Consider the following 20,294-nt stretch of genomic DNA (forward strand, 5'->3'; position numbering starts at 1 on the left):
ACAGTAGGTACCTAACAAGTATCATTATTTTTATTATTATTTTGTCCAGTTGACCTCTCAAACTAATCATGTCCATAACAGAACTCCTTATCTTCCCTCCCAAATCCTGTCTTCGTGACTTTCCCATCACTGTAGATGACAGCACCATCCTGCCTGTCTCATAAGCCGTTAACCTTGGCATTATCTTGAACTCATCTCTCTCATTCGACCCCCATATTCAATCTGTCACTAAATCCTTCCTGTTCAACCTTCATAACTTCACTAAAATCTGCCCTTTCCTCTTCATCCAAACTGCTACCAGGTTCATCCAAACACTTACCCCATCTCACTTCGTTTATTGTATCATCCTCCTTGCTGATCTCCCTGCCTCCTGTCGCTCTTCATTCCAGTTCATACTTCACTCTGCTGCCCAGATTCATTCATCCCATGTCTCCCCACTCTTCAAGAACCTCCAGTGGCTGCCCATCCACCTCCTCATCAAGAAGAAACTCCTCACTATCGGCTTTAAAGCACGCAATCACTTTGCCCCCACATACCGTACCTCTCTGCTTTCCTACTATAACCCAGCCCACACACTTCACTTCTCTAATGCCAACCTACTCACTTCACCTCTATTTTGTCTATCTCATAACCACCTCTCACTCACTTACTGCCTCTGACCCTCCTCTTATCAGACAATTACTCTCCCCATCTTGAAAGCCTTACTGAAGGCACAATTCCTCCAAGAGGCCTTCCCTGACTAAGCCCTCATTTCCTCTTCTCCCTCTCCCTTCTGCATCACTCTTGAACTTGTGTGTCACCCTTTATTTACTCTTCCCTCAGGTCTTCAGCACTTGGGTACATATTCATAATTCATTTATTTATATTAATGCCTATTGCCCCCTCTGGAACTGTAAGCTTGTTGTGGGCAGGAAATCTGTCTGCCAGTCATTGTGTTGTACTCTCACAAGTGCTTACTACAGTGCTCTGCACAAAGTAAGCACTCAGTGAATACGATTGATGAATTGACTGACACCCTGCCACGGTGGCTCCCCGTGATGTGACAATGTGATGGATCTCGTGGGAAATCGGGAACGGCGAGACCAGAGACTTGGAGATCAGTTTCCAGTGTTGTGTGTCTTCTAATTAGACCTCGATGTGGATTAGAAAGAAGCTTAAGCAGCTACAGAGGGATGTGGAGCAAAAAAAAAAGAAGTACCATCACCAGCCTTTTGATCTGTCATGTAGCGGAGGTTTTCTTTTGCAGCATCAAAATGGGTACCTCATCGAGCTGCAGTGCAACGGGCTGGGAGGGGGTGGGGGTGGGGGGTGTCAGATCTTAAAGAGGCAGCAAGTTGCTTCAATTTCAAATTTAGCTTTCTTCCCAGACAGGAGGAAGGGCTGGTGCCTCCTGGGGCTTTTGCCCGACTGCAGGCCAAAGGGTGAGGTGGGTGAGCGCCACTGATCCAAACATCTCAATTTTGCTCCTCTAAAATCCAAGCACTATTTACCAAAATCCACCATCTCTGTGCATTACAGAAACTCCAGCAAGCTGGAGGGCCAAGGCTGGTATATGCCATGGTCCGTTTCCTGCAAACACGACTTAGGCATGAGTTGGCAAGGGCTGGTTTTCCATCCTCCAGGCTCAGTCTTCTGGCGAACAGAACAGACCAAAAACCTCCAAGAGATGACAGCAGACGGTAGCACAGAGATGATTTCTAAACTGGGTGGGGTCACCCAGGTCTTTCCCGCAGTTCTTTCACTTTCCAAGGATAGGATGTTGACAGAAAAGTGAAGCACTTAAACCTCAAAGTGGCTTGCAAATAAATCATGAAATCTCTAGGTCCTAAAAAGCTTTTACTGGTCTGAAAATTTTTCCCCATCACTCCCATATGTTGCAGTAGGGCTTTGCTTTTTATTTCTTTAGGAAAGAGGGGATGGAATTCTAGTATCTCTTTTAGCAGGAGAGGGAGAATCTACCATCCAGTAGTTTCAACAGGAAGCTTAAGCACCTAAACTAAGAAAAGCTGAATTAAGAGAGTTAAATAACCGCTCTGCTCCGCTACCCCCAAAACCAATGTTGAGAGCTCTCAACCTCCAGTCTTCTAGACCAAAGTTATTGTAGAATCCTGCCTTCACTCTCGACCCCACATCTCACTGTCAGGCTCATATCCAACAGTTCCACTGGTTCAAAGACTTTTTGCACGACCTCCTTCCCGCCCCCCCAACTAAACCATATTGAGGAAGCATGGAAAACGCATAGGTCTGGGAATCAAGAGATAGGGGTTCTAATCCTGGCTCGGCCAGTTGCCTGCTGGGTGAACTTGAGTAAGTCACTTAACTTCTTAGGGCCTCAGTCTTCTCGTTTGTAAAATGGGAATAATATCCTTGCCTCCCTCCCTTTTAGACTGTGAACCCCCAGTACGACAGGGACAGTGTCGGATCTGGTCATCTTGTATCTATCTACTCCAGTGCTTAGCACTGAGCTTGGCACGTGGTAAACACATAATAAATGCCATCACCATTATTTTTATGATTTTGGGGTAGAAAGCAAGAACTGCTTAAGTTGCAGGAGTCTCTGCAACTGACGTGAGCATCGAGAATCTAAATAAATGTATTACTAGTGGTTTCATCAGCAGCTAGGAAGGCTTGGAGATGCAGGATGGAGAGGTAAGACTCACCCAGGAATGGGATCAAGGGAAACAACAAGAGAGTAAATACTTGGTTGCAGCATGAGACTTTTCTTGCATTCAGCTTGATATCTTTTAAGCCCTTGGCCTCTTCTCTTTAGTGGCTGATCTAAATTTCTCAACCGCTGGATACTTGTAAGGGCTAATTATTTCAGGGTAGATGAAGTTTTTATTTCACTATTTGAAAAAGTGAACAATATCTACCCATTACGGTGGACCGTGTCCCGGGAAAGAAAGAGGCGCCTCCAAATGCCAACAAACTGCCTCAATCTTACTTCCTCAGGCTTGACAATGCAGATTCTGCACATCCAAGTGTACACCCCACCGGTCAGTGAGGAAAGCCACATCCGCGCCCCCCCCCCCCCGCCCCCAAACTTCTCTCTGACACCTTGTCCAACCTTCTTCTCGGTCCCGAGAATCTCAGAACAATGGTCAAGGCTGACCCACTTATCAATCAGTCATGGCATTTAACGAGCTCTTACCGTGTGCAGAGCACTGAACTAAACAACACAGCCTTTTCTGGCTGCTCTGCATCACAGGGTACCAAAAAGCAAGGGTCCTTGGACACAGGCTGAAACACGGTCCTCTGAGATCACCGGGGGAGGGGAGACCGAAGCGAAGCCTGGGGTGGGTGTACCTGTGGGACTTCCAGGGGCCAGGACTGTCGACTCATTTCCCTAAGGAAAACCAGAGGAAATGGCCATCTGGGTGAAGAAAACCAATTGGCGGAATGGCCCCTACCCTTGCACAACTCTATTGCCTTCACAACAGAGTTGCTTAGACTGTGACCTGGTCGTGGGCAGGGAATGTGTCCGTTATATAGTACTCTTCCAAGTGTTTAGTACAGTGCTCTGCGTACAGTAAGTGCTCAATAAATACGATCGATTGACTGAAGGGGACCCAGTAGTAGGTGTGCGAATGAGTGTCTCTGTGTGACTGGGGATGGGTCTCACCCCCACCCCTCCCCAAACTGTTCCCTGCCCCTCGCCTCCCCCTCCGTGTTTTTCTGGGCTTTTTCCGCGATCGTTGGCTAATTGGATTCCGTTGAACTCAGCTTGGATGGCTGTGCTTCTCCCGGGCTCCCGCCCTCCGCCCAACCTCTCCTCTCTCTCCTCCTCTCCCTCCTCACCCCCCGCCCCTTCCCCAGGAACCTCGCAAATAAATCAGCGGTGGGAGAGCGGCTTGTCCCTCACAGGCCGGGGCGGGGGGAGAGGACCGGCCGGCCCCTCCAGCCCATCGGAGGGGACTCTGCAGCCGCAGCGGGGGAGGAGAAGCTCCGGGGAGAAGGCGCGGCAGCCGAGAGCCGGAGCAGCCCGTCCTGGCTCCCGGGCTCGGCGACCGGAGGGCGTCCATCACGCTCCGCGCCCGCATCCCCGGAGCGGGGGTGGGGGGGGTCTCGCCCTCCGACCGAGCTGCGGACCCCCCAAAGGGGCCGACCTGTGCCCCCCACTGACAGCTCGGCCGGGGGTCCTGGCCAGAGAGGTAGAGTAGCTCTCCCTGCACGGTCCAGCAAGGGGCGGGGGGGGGGTGGTGGTCAGTCTTTCTTGCAGGGGGGGGGGGTCCACCGGCTGTCCAAGCCGAGAAGACCCCCAGCGCATCCTAGTCGGGGCGGGCGAGGAGTCTGGTCTGGCACCGGACCTGCTGCTCCAGCCCTCGTGTCTCCAGGTAAAACGTTCCTCTTCTCTGCGGGGCCGGCGGGGGGCTGCAAGCGGACCCCCTGGCAGGGGGCCGGGAGGGGGGGGGGATGGACTGGCCACCCTGCCAACGTGCGATTTCATCGTCTGGACCGTTGCGGGCAGGGATTGCCCCTCTCCATTGCCGTATCGTACTCTCCCCAGCGCTCGGCACAGTGCTCGGCGCACGGTAAGCGCTCAGTAGATAACGACCGTCTGGATTCCAGCCCCTGACGGCCGGGGAGTCGCCTGGTGACCCCGGGAGCTGCCAGGTGGACTGTCAATCAAGAGCTGGGAAGTCAAGGAATCCATCAATCAATCGGCGGTATCTCTCGAGCGCTTAATGGGTGCAGAGCACTGTCTTCTAGGCGCCGAGCCCGCTGTTGGGCAGGGATCGTCTCTGTTGCCGAATTGTACCCTCCAAGCGCTTAGTACAGTGCCCTGCACCCAGATGAATACGATTGAATGAATGAAAGTAAGCGCTCGATAAATGCGATTGAGTGAATGATTGGATGGGCTTGGCACGTAGTAAGCGCTTAACAATTACCAACATTATTATTATTATTGCTAAGCGCTTGGGAGAGTTCAATGCAACAGAATTAGCAGGCACGTCTACTACAGCTTACAGTCCGGCTGGGTGGAAAGGCTTCCCCCTTGCTGGACCCCCGTGGGGCGGGAGAGCATGTGCCCGCGTCGTGGAGATTGCGGGATGAGGGGCACGGGGGAGGCAAGGAGAGGAAAGAGGCGGTTTGCCCCTGGCTGAAGAGGAGAGCAGGGTTGGAAGAGCAAGAGACCCCGGAAAATCTCCTTTGGGGGGATCCCTCCCTCTGCTGCTCCCGGGAGACCGGTCGGGAGTAGCTTGGTTTAGTGGAAGGAGCCCGGGCTTGGGAGTCAGAGGACGTGGGTGCTGATCCCGCCTCTGCCACTTGTCTGCTGTGTGACCTTGGGTAAGCCACTTAACTTCTCTGAGCCCCAGATCATCTGTAAAATGGGGACTGAGACTGTGAGCCCCACGTGGGACAGACCGATTACCTTGTATCTACCCCAGCGCTTAGAACAGTGCTTGGGATTTAGGAAGCGCTTAACAAATACCATTATTATTCATAATAATAATCACTTAATTGATGGAATTTCTCTGAGCGCTTGCTGGGCGCTTGCTGGGCTCGGCCCTTGGGGCAGGGGAGGCTGAGAAATGATCAGGTTTGGGGGAAGCGAGCGATTATCCCACCCTCCTGCTTGAATTCCCGGGGCTACGAAGCCGGAGGGTCCCGGCGGGGTCCTGGCGAGCTGGGCGAGCTGGGCGATGTCGGAGGGCCCTGCGGGCTCGGTCCACCAGGGCACGGGCCCTGGGCTCTAACGCGTCTCCGGGGCGCGATAGGAGAAAGAGCAGCTCTCTTGGTTTATTTCGGTTGTTTTTTTTTAATTCATTTTTTGCACCGATCTGTCATAACGGGGTCCTCCTCCCCCTCCCCATCCTAAAACCACCCCTAGAAATCAATGGCTATTTTGAGCGACTTCAGCATTTGTTCGGTGGTGCTCGTCCCTCCCCTACCCCCACATAACACGGATGGAGCAGGAGCAGAAAGGGGGGCGAGGGGGAGGAGGAGGAAGGAGCCAATTCAGGCCCAGGCTTTGGCATCGGGTCCATAAAAGCCCTGTAAGGTTTTGCATTTAAGGACAAAATTTCTTGGGACAATGATCCTTGCCCACTCTTTCCCATTGACTCAAGAGATCCAATCAATCAATCATTCAGTCGTATTATTGAGCACTTACTATGTTCAGAGCACTATACTAAGCCCTTGGAAGAGTACGATGCAACAGTATATCAGATTTGGTACCCGCATTCCCTGCCCACAACGAGCTTACATTTTAGAGAGGGAGACGGACAATATAAATACATACATCCATACGTTCGTGCATACATACGTACATAAATTACAACCCCCAGGGAGCACTAGGGACTATGGGTCAGAATTCCAGCCTCTTTGCCCAGGTTCAAGAGTGACTTGTTGCGTGTTCTTGAGACAAGTCAGGACTCTCTCTGGCCTTACTTTCCTTAGAGAGTTTGTGGCTGTGGGGGAAGCTGGAAGTGAACCAGAGAGGTGGTAGAAGGCAGGGTAGGTTGGCAAGTGTGTTGTCTCTTCTCTCCCCCACCTTTCCTCTGGGGGCTCAGATCCCCAGTTTGCCAGCCCCCGGGCCAAATCAGTACATTAAGGCCGGGGTTTGAGGGGTGGGGGAGTGGGAGGGGGTCTGGATTTGGGAGCTGATCACAGCAGGGGGTGAGATCCTCCTTGCTTTTCCAAAAAAGCCTGGACCTGTCAGTCCTTCTGCTGTTTTGCACCCCCCCCCCCCCACTCCCACCCCTCACGCTCCGCTCTGGTCTCAAACCAAGCAGTTTAAGAAGTACAAATCCAGCAGTGCTTTGGGCTTCCCCGACTGCGGGCAGAAGAGGCGGAGCGGGTTAGGGGGAGGGTAAACAATGTGGGAGGAGTGAAATGAGGCGAAAGGGTCCACTGGGAGAATCTTGCTAAATTCCTGGAAACATGGGGTGATCCAGAGGGGCCCGAGGTCGACTGATGCTCCATTTCCTTCCTGTGACTCCATTGCTGACTGTTGCATTTCAGACAAAGTGAGCGGCGCCAGAGGCCTTGCAGACTCCAACCTGCTGCTTGCCCTCCCCCCCCCCAACCCCCCAAAGCATTCAAATAACAGTAAGCGCTCGGTAAATATAATAAATATTATTCCCTATGGGAATAACTCGGGGCTATAGTTCAGCTGCTGCTTAGCCAACAGGTTAAGATGGGGAGTGCCCTAGTCTTGTTGAACTAAAGAGAATTAAAGATGCACTGGGGGCTGGGACCGCGGCCCCACATTGCTCTGGCATGGGAGAGAGAGGTGGGAAGGGGGTGGAAAGTTGAGAAAGAGTAAAGCAAAGGTGAAAACAGGCTTTCTTAGTGTAGACAGATAAGCAAATGACATAAAGGTGACAAAAAGCAAACACTTCAGTTTATTTCTGTTCAGAGCTCTGGCTGTAATCTAGGTTAAAAATAGACCCCATGCTTGCACAGTGGTGGGCTGGAGTTGATGAGTTTGAATTATTCAACCACCACTCAGGATTGAAAGTCCTGCCATTACTGCCAACAGTGAATTTGGTATCAAGTCTGGTGAACTGATGGGGTGAAACTTTCTGCTAGTCAGTATTAATGCCGCCTAACTCATCTGTATTGGGTTGAATCAATCAAACAGTAAATCAGTCCGTGGTATTTATTGTCTTTCTATCTATCTCAGCATTTAGCACAGTGTTTGGCACACAGTAAGTGCTTAACAAATACCAACATCATTATTATTATTATTATTAATAACCACTGGGGTTTCAGTCTGAAGAGGGAGACCCTGGTGAAAGCACTATACTTATGCCTGTTCCTCAAGGTCAGTAACAACAACAACAAATAATAATAATTATAATAATAATAATATGTGCTTACTATGTGCCAAGCGACTGCACCAAGTAGTGGGAAAAGAATCAGATCAGATACAGTCCCAGTCCCACGTGGGGGCTCAGTGTCCTTCTTAGGTATATCTGGATTAAATCAAAGACTTCCAGACTCTCACCAATCAGAAATGATCCCAAAGGATGCAAGCCAGGAAAAAGAAAGATTTCCATTTGGTCTCATTTTGTCCATCCACTCCTCTGGAGTTGAGAGCTTCCCAAGTGTTAGAATGCTCTCCTCCTTCTTGGAGAAAAGTGAGCTCTGAAACTATAATTTTTATGGTATTCAGCCTCAGTGGTCCCCTCTCTTTTTCACTCTGGGTGTAACCCACTGGTGTCAGCAGTCAACAGCATTCTGGAATACCCACAAAGTGCAGAGTGTTTTCCGGGGAGCCGTGGGGATTTGGAGAGAAAGAATATGTGGATCCAGCTTTCAAGTTGCTGACAGTCTAATGCTGAAGTGGAATCAGGGAAATGCAAATGAAACCCTCTAATCCTAATGGACAAAGATACATTATTTGATGGTATTTTTTCAGCACTTACTATGTACTACGCACTGTACCAAAGCACTGGGGTAAACACAAGATCATCAAGTTGGACACAGCCTGTGTCCCACATGGGGCTTACAGATTTAACCCCCATTTTACGGATGAGGGAATTGAGGCACAGAGGAGTGAAGTGACTTGCCCAAGGTAACATGGCCCTGACAGAAAAATGGCAGAGCCGGAATTAGAACCCAGGTCCTTCTGATTCCCAGTCCCGGGCTCTTTCCACTAGGCCACGGCTGCTTCTCTACCTATTCCTAGAACTAACCAGATCTGGCTGAGTGAAACTGCAGGCGAAAGCTGAGTCACTGGAGCCCAAGTGGAGGTGGTGTGGACTTTGAGGCTGAGGTAGAGTGGCAACATTTTTAGACCCTCTCTCGCCGCGGCCATTCTCAGCTCCTGGTTCCTGGTGGCCCGAGGTCTGTTTCTCTGTTCTGCTTTGGAAGACCCGAGTCCCATTCATTCATTCAATCGTATTTATTGAGTGCTTACTTTGTGCATAGCACTGTACTGAGCGCTTGTGCAATTCAGCAAAAGAGACAATCCCTGATGTAACCTTTTGGTTAAGGAGCTGAGAGCGTTTTGGAAACTCCCTAGGGCTGGACTGCATGAGGGGGGTAGGCAGGATAATTGTGTGAGACCATGACCTTGAGGGGGATCCTGAATTTTAACCATTTGGGGTTGCCAATTTCCAGGAACTTCCAATCAGGAGGAAAAATCATTCTGGTGGGACCCATGGAATTGTAGGATCTTGACTAGGGTGATTTAAAGAAGCAGAGCTCTGTCTAGTAGCTTCGTTCCTTAGCCACCATTCTCCCTCCCCATTCCCCACAGTCAGGCATGCCCACCCGGGACTCCCCTTTCCTGCACACAGGCATTTCCTTGGGGGCCTGGGAAAGAGTGAATTAACTTTGATGGGGAACTGGGCTCCAAGGAATACCCCTTCCCCAACCTAGCAAAAACCTAGAAGATGTCGCTAGACCCTAGAAGCCTTACTTTCTCCAACCTGCCATTTGTGGAAATCTCTCGGGCAATCTGGACTTGGTTTGAAGGGAAATAATGATAATAATAATAATGTTGGTATTTGTTAAGTGCTTACTTTATGCCGAGCGCTGTTCTAAGCACTGGGGTAGATACAGGGAAATCAGGTTGTCCCATGTGAGGCTCACAGTCTTAATCCCCATTTTACAGATGAGTTACCGAGGCACCGAGAAGTTTAGTGACTTGCCCAAAGTCACACAGCTGACAGGTGGCAGATCGGGATTAGAACCACATGATCTCTGACTCCTAAACCCATGCCCTTTCCACTGAGGACGCTGCTTCTTGAGGGAAGCTAACTTGTCCGTCTCTGCTTGGAAGCTCTGGATGGGATGTGTGGAATGAGGCGGGGAAGAGATGTCAGGACAATTCTTCATGGATGGAATCATCATCACTGTCCTCTTCAGCTTTCAGCAACTCTGGCATATGCAGTTGAAAGAAGCTTCCTTCCTTCCATGAAGGGAGCGTAGGGGGAAGGGTCTCTTCAGCCTGGATCCACCTGAATTCCTCAGAGGAATTCAGTCAGAAAAGATTCCTAGAGAGAGGAATGTGAAAACTTTAGACTGTAAGCTCATTTTGGGCAGGGAGCAAGTCTTCTAATTCTGTTATATTGTGTTCTCCCAACCGTTAAGTACAGTGCGCTGAACATAGTGCTCAATAAGTACCACTGATTGACTGATTAAGGAAGCTATGAATCCTTTTTCAGGTTCAGAGCATTCACCTTGTTCTCCTCAGTGGATCTTCTCCCCCATCTCCCACTTCCCCACAGCAGCATGATTTAGCAGAAAGAACATGGGCCTGGGAACCACAGGACCTGGGTTCTAATCCAGATCTGCCACGTACCTGTTGCGTGACCTTGGACAAATCACTTAACTTCTCTGTGCCTCAGACCCCTCAAGTGCAAAATGGGGATGTAATACCTGTTCTCGCTCCTACTTTGAATGTGAACCCCATATGGGACCTAATTATAACGTATCTACCCCCGTGCTTAGAACAGTGCGTGGCACACAGTAAGTGCTTAACAAATATTATTGTTACCATTGTTATTATTATCATTATTAAGGCCATTCAGTTCTCGAGTTGTATAAAATGAAGACCTTTTACATTTGATATGGGTTTTTTTTGTGGGGTGTGTGGTAGCACTGTCCATGACTGCAAAGCTTTCTGCCTGGTTAAATGGGGATTCTAATTTATATTATCAGTTCCATTTGTAGTCTCTGCCCCCTCCTGGATAGTGTCCACCGTTTCACTTCTCAGAGAAGCCCGGAGTCCTGTTCCTCCAGCAAAGTTGGACATGATAGCTCCCGGCAGCTGCCTCCTGAAAACCTCAGGGAACTTCGAGGGGCACGTCTCTCTGACAGGACCTAAGAGACCTCAGTTTGCCAGGTGGTGCTCTCTGGAGAGGTTGGCATCGGCAAGGATGCAGCCTGAACCTCTCCCTAGCTGCGTAGGGGATTAGGAACCAGGGGGAAACTGAGGAGTCAGAGAAACGGGATGAATGGATTGGGCTAAGGTGCCTGTTATACTGGCAAGGCAAGGAGCCCCAGCTTGGAGTCAGCCAGTCACAGGAGGCCCAACAGCACACTGGCCCCATCCATTCTTTGGGAAGGGAATGTCACTCTTTATTGTTGTATTGTACTTTCCCAAACGCTTAATACAGTGCTCTGCACAAAGTAAGTGCTTAATAAATATAATTGAATAAACAAATTCTCTGGGCTAATCCCTCTTCCACCAGCCCACTGAACCAGCGGTCCAGAACGATGCAGTGTAGCAGTGCAGAGAGCCGAATGCCGACACTGAGCCACAGTCTGCAGCATCACAATTGCTTCCTATAAGTAATTGTATTGCTGTCATTAGGTTTAATGATATAATGCCCGCTCAAATTGCATTGTAGCATAGTCTTGCTAGAGAGCTGAGGCTTAGCAATCAGAGAGAGGGAACATAAACAGGAGCCGGTTTTTGTTTTCCTTGCAATTAATCAACTGGAGGAAACTCATCTGACAACCCTGTAATGATGTTTGGTTTGTCAAGGATTTATTTGAAAAAAATCTCACCGCATCTCTCGAACATAATCTGCTGTGCAAGACAATTTAGCTGCCTTAAAAAAGTGCCTACAGAATGACAAGCAACTCATGAATGAAAACAGCTTTCAATATATAACATATTATGTAAATGTATTTTAGTACTAGCCGCTGGTGCTATGGCAGAGTTTTAGGGCTTACTGAAAGAAAATTGTTTCATGAGGTTTATCAGGAAGATTTTGACAAAAGAGGTTGCAGAGGGCAGGAATGAATTTTTTTTCTAGTTTATTTTTAAAGATCTTTATCTTCAGATTCTTGCATGGGATTGGAACATAAACATGAAATGTAAGAAATGCCCTTCCTGGGTTGAAGCCATGGCCCTTTCAGCACAGTATTCAGCCTCCAACAGGGACAGCAAGAAAGGTTTGAAGAAGCAGCTGAGGGTTGCCCTCCAAGACATTCCTCCTCATGACTATTCAAACAATCAATCAGTGGTATTGGAGAAGAAGTGAAGTCAGTGGGTGAAGATGACGGGCTCGAAGAATTTGGAGAGGGATGGTAGGCGGGAGATGGGGTCGAGAGAGGGTTTTTTTTTAGGGTAGGGGAAATAACAGCGGGGAAGGAACCAGTAGAAAGTGAGAAGATGAAGATGGTGGTTAAGGAGGGAAGAAGGGAGGGGACAGTGTTTTGATGAAGCACAAACAGATGGAGTTGGTGGTACAGGTGAAAGGGGTGGATTTGAGAGGAGTTAGGTGATCTCTTGAGATTCTCCTGGGAAGGATGGGAAAGTCAAAGAGTGAGCAGGAGAATGGTGGGACTGGAAAAGAGCAGAGATTTTAGGGAAGTCATGCCTGATGGTTTCAATTTTACTGATGAAGTATGTGACCATGCCATTAGGGGCAAGAGATAAAAGAGACAAGGGAGACAGGGGGCTTGAGGAGGGAGTTAAAATTCTGCAATGGCTGTTGTGGGCAGTGAGCATGGGAGTCAATAAGAATGGTGAAGTATTACTGCTAGGAAGAGGAGAGAATATAGCTGTAATCAGTAAGGATGAGTTTAAGTTGGAAGAGGTAGACCTGTGACTGGATTTCTGCCAGCAGCACGCCACAGCTTGAGCACAAGAGTGGAGGAAGCATACTATGGAGATGATCCAGGGTTGCATGTTTTCGTTATGAGATCAACCAAGGGATAGAGGAGCAAGGGAGTTGAGTTTAGCAGAGAGAGTGACGTCGAAGGTGTGGATTTGTGTGTTGAGGAGATAGGTTGGATGTAGAGACCAAATGGATTATGACAATTTTGGAAAATTGGAGGGGGTCAAAAGATTGGAGATCTCTGGAGAACAGGACAGATTTGTGGGGAGGTGTGAGTGGGAGAGAAGACGGGTCAGGAGATTGTGTTTGGAGAGTGGAATTTCAGAGTTGTTGAGGTTAGAGATTGTTCAGTGACTAGAACTTTTGAGATCAAGCTTGTCTCTAAATTGGTGAGTGGATGAGGTGGTGTGGAGCAGGAGGTCAGTGGAACTAAGAGGAAGCAGGCGGCAGAAAGGTCATCATATGGATATTGAAGTCCCCCAAGATCATTATAGGGAAGGAAAGAGAAGGAATGTAAAAAGTTGGAGGTGGGGCTTGGCTGGGGGGTGGAGGTAGTAGATATCAGTGACAGGTAATTGGAGCGGGTGGAGAAAATGGATAATATGGGCTTTGAAGAAAGGAAAAGAGACCCTAGAGAGAGGGATGATATGCAAGGGGGGCTTTGCGGGGCAAGAAGAGGCCAACTCCTCCCTCTTTCCTATGAGTTTTGGGGAGTGGGAGAAGATGCACACATGCATACAGAGTTGCCCTTCTTATTCAAAGACAGGAGTGGTGGTGAAATTCTTCTGTGAGTGTGTGAGTGGCTGAAAAGGCCAATGCCAGGCCACACTGGGCACACAAAAAGATTTCCTCTTGTGTCGTTTTGTTTAATGTCTGCTGCGCCTGCCACTTTTTTAAGCTCCTTTAAGCTCCTATTTTCTTGTTTCTTCTGAAGCTGAATCACGAAAAGAGCTATTCCCTTTAAGATAGTGGTGCACCTTGCAGATCTGTCCTCCTCAACTGACACTTGGTTTTCACCTGGGATATAACCTTGCCTGAAGCTTTATTTCACCTTGTCTTCTGCCCTCTTTGCTTTCAATTTCCCAGCTTCAGCTCTTCACACAGGAGCTTTCTGGGTAACCTGCCATCACTCATTCTCCTCATGTGTTCTTTCTAGCGTAGCTGTGTTGAGATGAACATAGTTTAGATGCTGGAAGACAGATTACATTCCTGGACGAAGCCTGCCGAAGCCTAACTCTCCCCAACTCCCCATGGCTGAACTTCTCCCAGTCTCCTCTGCTCTTCCTTCCTAAAGCCCCCTTGAGCCCCAAGACATTTGTCTTCCCAGCCCTTTTATAGGTCCTTGAAGGGAGTGGCTTGATAACCATCGATTGAACAGAAAACCCTGGAAACCTTGCTATAAGAATTCAGAAGAAAACACTCCTAATTGCCATCGCTCCAGTGATTGCCAATCAATCCATTGTATTTTTTGAGCATTTATATTGGGCAGAGCACTGTACTGAGTACTTGGGAGAGTACAATAGAGTAGAATCGGTAGACTCAAGCAGCTTACGCAATTTCAGACTGGGATCCCTCTGAGGGTCAGATGCCAATCTTCTTCATGCTATATTGCTTTCTTCCCCAGGGTTTAGTTCAGTGCTGTGCACACAGTAAGTGTTCAATAAATGCCACTGAATGAATCTGCGTCCACATGCTAGAATTAGGAGCCCTTGGGAATGTTTCCTTTCATCTAATCCAGAATACGTGGCTTCTAATTCAGGTGCTAATAAGACCTTCTTTTTTAATATGGCCTGAACACATACACATCTAATCTGAAAGAAGATTGCAAATTGTTCTTGACCTGGGGACCCAAGTTAGATCAAAGTAGAGCGTGCGATTGTTAGATGTGGAGGCTCATTGCAGGAACTCTAATAGGTCTGGGTGTCAAAGTGCAGAACAAGAGAAACCAGAGAGACAGAAAGTGGTTTAATTGCAACTTAAAAGGTAACCCAGCTTTGCTTCTGAAAATTGCTCTGCACCTGATCCAGCTGTCTATATAAAATTTGGATGGTTCTGTAAAATCTATCCTAGGAGTCCTAGGGACATGTCGCTTTCTGGCAGATGGATAGCCAAGGTTTATAAAAGCAGAGTAGCTTAGTGGAAAGAGCATGGCCCTGTGAGAAAGAGGACCTGGGTTCTAATCCTGGTTCTGCCACTTGCCTGTTCTGTGACTTGGGCAAGTCACTTCTCTGAGCCTCAGTTTCCTTATCTGTAAAATGGGGATTCACTACCTCTTCTCCCTCCTACTTAGACTGTGAGTGCCCTGTGGGATAGGGACTGTGTCCCACTTGATTAACCTGTATCTTTCCCAGAGCTTAGAACAGTGCTTCACACATAGTAAATGTTTAACAAATATCATGTAAAGGTGGGATGGGAGGAGGGAGAAAGTCAAACTGAGATAAAAGTTTTGCCTTTCATTTAATTGCAAATACACATCTAACTTGGCATATTTACTTCCCCAGAGGAACTCCTTATGGGTAGGTATCATGTATACCAACTATAGTGTACTCTCTCAAATGCTCAATACTGAGCTCTGCACAAAATAAGCACTTGATACATATCATTGATTGGGAAGCAGTGGGCGCTAATGAAAAGAACACAGGCTGGAGCCAGAGAACCTAGGTTCTAATCCTGACCCTGCCGCTTCCCTGTGCCTCAGTTTCCCATCTTTAAAATGGGAATTCAATACATGCCCTCCTTCTTGTTTAGACTGCGAGCTCCATGTGGGACAGGGACTGTGTCTAACCTGATCGTCTTGAACTTACCCCAGAGCTGGGCACATAGTAAGTGCTTAGCAAATGTCATTATTATTCTTATCAATCATTAATGGTATTTATTAAACCCTTACTGTTTACAGAGCACCATACTAAGCACTTAGGAGAGTAGAATAGAGTTGGTAGACATATTCCCTGCCCACAAGTAGCTTACAGTCTAGAGGGGGAGACAAGCACTAAAATAAATTTTAAATAGGTACACAAGTGCTGTGGGGCTGAAAGTGAGGTGAATATCAAGTGCTTCAAGGACACAGATCCAAATGCATAGGTGACACAGAACATAGAGGGAATAAGAGAAATGAGGAATTAGTGAGGGAAGGCCTCTTGGAGGAAATGTGATTTTAGTAGGGTTTTGAAAGTGGGGAGAGTGGTGCACTGCCATAAATGAAGGGGGAGGGAGTTTCAGGCCAGAGGGAGGGTCTGACAAAAGGTTGTTGGTGAGATAGAGGAGATAGAAGTACAGAGAGTAGGTTGATATTAAAGGAGCCAAGTTAGTGGGCTGAGTTGTAGCCGGAAATCAGAGAGATAAGGTGGGATGGGAGGAGCTGCCGAGTGCTTTGAAGATGGTGGTAAGGAGTTTCTGTTTGCAGAGATGAATGGACAACCACTGAAGGTTTTGAGGAGTGGGGAGATGTTTATTGTTATTATTATTACTACTATTATTATTATTAATAATAATTGATCTGATAATTTTAGCACTGAGCTCTTTGGAGGCTAAGAGTGGGTGGATTCATTCATTCATTCCTTCAGTTGTATTTTCTTAAGCGCTTACTGTCTGCAGAGCACTGTACTAAGCGCTTGGGAAAACAATACAACAGTAAACAGTGACATTCCCTTCCCTCAGTGAGCTCACAGTCTGGGGGTGGTGAGACAGACATCAGTACAAATAAATAAAATGACAGATATATACATAAGTGCTGTGGGGCTGGGGGAGCAAAGGGAGCCAGTTAGGATGACACGGAAGGGAGTGGGAGATGAGGAAAAATGGGGCTTAGTCTGTGCCTTCAGTAAGGCTTTGAAGGGGGAAGAGTCAGATTTGAGAATGCAAGACTTAGGCTAGAGGCAGAACATGGGCCAGGGTCTGCAGAGAGACAGGTGAGATGGAGGCACATTGAGATGAGATCGAGGCACAGTGAAAAAGTTAGCCCCAGAGGAGTGAAATTGGTGGGCGGGTGGTAGAAAGTGAGAAACAAGGTGAGGTAGGAGGGGGACAAAGTGATGGTGAGGAGTTTTTGTTTGATACAGAGGTGGATAGGCTGGAGATTTTTGAGGAGGGGGTGACATATCCCAATCATTTTTGTAGAAAGATGATCTGGGCAGCGGCGTGAAGTATGAACTGAAGTGGGGAGAGACAGGAGGTTGGGAGGTCAACAGGGAGGCTTATGCAGTAATCTCGGCGGGATAGGATGAGTGATTGTACTAAATTGATAGAGTGGATGTTATAAATCCTGCAGTCCCTTCCCCTTTATCTTTTTGCATCTCCTCTCTGTGTCCTGGCTTTCTTTGGCTCTTGGAGGTTGGGAAATCCCACAAGGCTTCAGGGCTGCTGGTAAGCTGTCACCAACGAAGAGTAGCAGAGGAGCTGAAACTTGGGCAGCATCTCCTAAACTGGGCCTAAGCTGGGGACCAACGTCTGCTGGTGAGAGTCACGCCACAATGAATAGAGTCAACTGCAAAGCACTCTGGGAAAGCGCTAGCTCCCCAGCCTTATCCGATTCCTCCTGAATTTGCCAGACACTAGCCAACAGACAGAGGCTGGAAAGGGCATCCTGTATAAACAAGGGAGAAGGGTCTTCTGAAGCCAAAGCATTGCCCTTTGGTTTGACTTATTTTGTATCGAGGGCCCTTCCTTTCTGAAGGGGGGGGTACCATTTGGCCAGTATGACTACATCACTGTCTTGCAGAGTCCAGCTGGAAGAGTTTTGATTTTTCTCATCTGACCTTTGAAGACACAATTTAGGCCAGAGTGGGTTCTCTCAGAGGTTTGAGTGGATGAAAGGTTAATAAAGTGGCAGTAGCCAGGTGGAAACCCCAGGCAGTTTGCTGTCGAAAGCCCAAAGCTGGAAGCTCGATGGTACTGGGGAACCATAACCCTTTTCTTTACGTCTAAGGCTAAAATTCCCAACCGCAGCCAGCTGAGTCGAACTTTAGGCTCAGAAATGATGGCTGGGATTGCCTTGGCAGTGGACCAGGAGGAAAGCGGTATATCTCAAGAACCTATAAATTTTGTTGTCCATTATTCTGTTGTCATGTTATAAAGCAGAGAGGGGAGAGGTGGACAGTCCCCAGTACCTGTTTTCTCCCCCAGTCTCTGACTTTTAGCGGAGTCTGTTATTTTGTACTCTCCCAAGTGCTTAATAAGGTGCTCTGCACACAGTAAGTGCTCAATAAATATGACATTGATTGATTGAACTACATAAAACCCAGAGTTGAGCAGGTTGGAATTCCATCTCTCTCATCTTCTCCTGATTTGGGTTGGGGGAGAGGATTTGGGGGCAGGAGAGGCCAAAGCCCTGGACAATAACCATTTTCCAACTTCCTTTCCAGTAGCGGGTGAAGCTGAAGCTGAGGAAATGAAATTCAAACCTCTTTTACAGGTTCCTTTCCACTCCACTCCTGTGGACTCTGGGGCGGGCCAGGGAGGGGGATGTCGAGTGGGAGCTCTCAAATAAAACCAATGGGGACAAGCGGGAATATAAACCTAGCAAGATGACTCAGGAACACAGGAGTTTGAAAGTCACCAGTAACATCTGCTTCAGTTTGGGGGCCTCGTGACCTCTCTCCAGTGATACTTTCTCTGACTTGCCCCTACCCCCAACCAAAAACGCTTCTTAGTTCTTTGGAAGAGAGATCATGAATGGGACTAAGTAACCTCTTAGAATGCATACCCTAACCTGAAAGGCTCTAGAGGGAGAAATAGGCAGGAGAAGATTGGGAGGTTAAGTTGGGGGCTTGTGCTGATAATAATAATAGTGGTATTAAAGTGCTTACCTAGTGCCAAGCACTGTAATAAACACTGGGGAAGATAAGTGACAATGTATGGATCCAAAAGCTGGACAGTGAAAAAACAGGATAGAAAGAACATCGATTCTTTTGAAATGTGGTGTTGGAGAAGGCTCTTGCAAATACCATCAACTGCCCAAAAAACAAACAAATGGATTTTAGAGCAAATTAAGCCAAAGTGGTCTTTGGAACACCAAATAACTCGACTTAGATTAGCATATTTTGGACATATAGTCAGGAAGGCTAATTCTCTGGAGAAGACACTAATGGTAGGAAAAGTCCAGGGAAAAAGAGGAAGAGGCACACCAGAGCTAGATGGATAGAGACCATAACAGTGATAATGGGAGAACCGTTAGAAAGGTTGTAGATTATGGCAGAGGACAGGACATTTTGGAGAAAGTATATCTATGGAGTCTCTATGGATTGGAAATGACTCAGTGACACTTAATAAATGATACAAGATAATCAGGTACAGTCCCTGACCCACATGGGGCCCATGGTCAAGAAGGGAGGGAGAACAGGTATTGAATCCCATTTTACAGATGAGAATCTGAGCCTCAGAGGCGTTAAATGACTTGCCCCAGGTCACATGGCAGATAAGTGGCAGAGCCGGGACTAGAACCTGGTTCCTCTGACTCCCAGGCTCATGCACATTCCCCTAGACCACGCTACTTCTGCTGGTGATGCTCTTTTATGATGCTTTCCTGGATGAAAATCTGCCATTGGATAAAGGCTATAATGTAGTTATTCTGAGCTGGAGAGCAACTGGCTTTTTCAGTGTGAGCAAGTGGCATTTTCAATGTGCTGGGAACTGATTTTGGGAAATTTTACATCTGAAAAGAAATGACAGCAGAGTGCACTGGTTCTGAGGATTTGGACTACAGCCGGGCAAGCTGAATATTTGTTACCTGATTAGTACAAATAGGTTATGTGTTTTGAGCCTGCTGTGTTGCAGGGAGAACGACGTGGAGTCTCTTAGGAAGTGGCACACTGGCACATCTGGTTTCATATCTGATCCGTGAGCCTGCATAGGCTTGGGCTTTAAGAAAACCTTTGGGATGTTTGTTTCCATGTCTACCGATCTCCCCGAAACGGTTTGCTCTCCTTTGATAATTTGGAGGGTTTGGGGCTCTGGCAAGCCCAAGCTGCGGACTTAATTGGGAAATGTCACGGTGCTAGGGAAGCTCAGTGGATTGGATTGTTTAAAATAGAATGCAGGGTGTTGATGGTATTAAATCCTTATTGAGATGCATTGGTGGATGGACTTGTAAAACAAAGACTGTTTGATTGCTAATCGGAAGGAAGCTTCAGAAATGCACTTTTTAAGGCTCTAGCCTACAAAGTAGTTTGGGGCGTAAGCAGTGTATGTCTGTAGCTGGAGATGGAGAGGGGGGAGATGAGGGGGAGGACCAAGAAGCGAGGGAAAGGACGGAGAGCAGAGACACGTTAAACAGTGCCCAAAGGGCTTAGAGCTGGTAGCTGGAACTATGTAGAAGGTGGTGCTGTTCACTCTGTTGTCAGGATACCCAATCTCCCTTCTATTTAGATTGTGAGTCCTATGTGGGACAGGGTCTATGTCCATCCTGATTAGGTTGCATCTGCCTCAATGCTTAGTATAGTGCTTAGCATTTAGTAAGTGCTTAGCAATTATTATTATTATTACGATTCTGCAACATCTTTTCTCCTGTCCCACATGGAACTTACAGTCTAAGAGGGAGGGAGAGTAGGAATCATATTCCCAATGTACAGATGAGGAAACTGAGGACAAAAGGGGTTAAGTCATTGGTCCAAAGTCACATCATAGGCAAATGAGGGAGCCAGGACCAGAACCGAGATATCTCCTGACCACCAGCCACCTGCGCTTTCCTCCAGACCACATCTGTTGAATAGCTCCCGCTGCCTGGGGGAGTCCATTGACTCTTTCCCCCACTAGACTGTAAACTCACTGAGG

At 47.8% G+C, this 20,294-nt stretch overlaps 1 protein-coding gene across 5 annotated transcripts in view; it reads left to right on the plus strand.

The window, feature by feature from the left end:
• Positions 1-20,294, plus strand: part of RPH3A (rabphilin 3A) — a 159,581-nt gene that overhangs the window by 19,647 nt on the left and 119,640 nt on the right. For 3 of the 5 annotated variants that reach the window (XM_029057757.2, XM_029057761.2, XM_039910540.1), the window contains exon 1: positions 4,232-4,334. The exons of 1 other annotated variant lie outside the window; for it this stretch is intronic. The gene's annotated coding sequence lies outside the window, so the exon portion shown is untranslated. Of the gene's footprint in view, positions 1-3,754; positions 4,152-4,231; positions 4,335-20,294 lie in introns of those variants that run through there. One more of the 5 variants, XM_029057759.2, reaches the window with a different exon arrangement.

Source organism: Ornithorhynchus anatinus, chromosome 2 (genome assembly GCF_004115215.2).
Source record: "Ornithorhynchus anatinus isolate Pmale09 chromosome 2, mOrnAna1.pri.v4, whole genome shotgun sequence".
Lineage (NCBI taxonomy): Eukaryota > Metazoa > Chordata > Mammalia > Monotremata > Ornithorhynchidae > Ornithorhynchus > Ornithorhynchus anatinus.